This window comes from Myotis davidii, unplaced genomic scaffold, assembly GCF_000327345.1.
Source record: "Myotis davidii unplaced genomic scaffold, ASM32734v1 scaffold100, whole genome shotgun sequence".
NCBI lineage: Eukaryota > Metazoa > Chordata > Mammalia > Chiroptera > Vespertilionidae > Myotis > Myotis davidii.
Window position 1 is genome coordinate 1,234,456 of NW_006292691.1, and position 1,053 is coordinate 1,235,508.

A 1,053-nucleotide genomic window follows, 5' to 3' on the forward strand; every position below is an offset into this window, starting at 1 on the left:
AAGGGCTTAGATTTCTGTAAACGAAGCAGGAGTTGCTGTGCTGATGGGAGGAGCACAGAGACCAGACATGGAAATGCGTGTTTGATCCTTTTCCTCTGGTAAAATGTCAGGCAGGAAGTTTATCTTCCAAATTGCAGTAAAAGGAAAGCTGCAGAGCGTAGGTCAGAAGGGAAAACAGGAAAGAGACTGCAGAAGCATATGAAAACAGCACACAGCACACGATGCGGCCAGGGGGCGGGTCCTGTGTGTCAGCATCAAGTGTCCCATGGGGGCTTTTCTGACAAACCAGGAAATGCTGTCCCCAGGGACACAGCCAGAATGGCTTTTCGGAAGGCCCGGGCGGGTGGGCAGAGCAGGACGAGCTGACAACAGAAGGGGCGTGGGGTATGGGCGGAGGAATCTTCCTGTGGGTGACAGGACGAGAACCAGGTGGGCCAGGCGGGCCAGGTGATGCAGCGACAGGAGCACTGCAGCCCTGAGGGAGGGGGGCGGGAGCGCTGAGCAGCATTCAGTCTCAGCCAGGCTAGACCCAGGAGGTGAGGAGTCCCACCAGAGAGGATGGAGGGTGGGCACAGCAGGTAAGTCCCTGAGTCGAGGTTGGTTTATCTGGTAAGACATCTGCCGAACTTCTCTTTACAAGGCCAGAGCCTGCCAATTAGTAACTGATTTGGGGCCCCACCCCAGAGATCAAGGTCAACTGGGACGCTGTCTGAGGATGGTCAAGGGCTGGTCGGTCCCAGGCCCGCTGATGACCTGCACCTGCCCGTCCGTCCTCCGGCAGGCACAGCGGCCAGCCCAGCCCAGCCTGCTCAGCCCTAACACTTGCTGGCTGCATCTCCAACTCTTCGCTAACTGCTCTGCACTCAGGCATGCCCTGGAATAGCGGTGTTGCTAGCCTCTCCCTGGCAGGATGGTCGGCATGTATCATCCTACTCACAGGTGTTAATAGTGATGGTGGTAACTCAGGGACAAATCCCACCCATGGAGCGACCGGGTGGGGAACGGCTCCTGTGTCTGGGTGCCCTGGAGCCGGGGCCGTTTAGGGGGTACTTG

The 1,053-nt window shown here is 57.9% G+C and overlaps 1 protein-coding gene across 1 annotated transcript in view; it reads left to right on the forward strand.

Moving 5' to 3' along the window:
* The window catches only part of CACNA1H (calcium voltage-gated channel subunit alpha1 H), a gene marked incomplete at its 3' end in the record, with an annotated part of 31,259 nt that overhangs the window by 19,344 nt on the left and 10,862 nt on the right, over positions 1-1,053 (forward strand). The window lies entirely within an intron of this gene.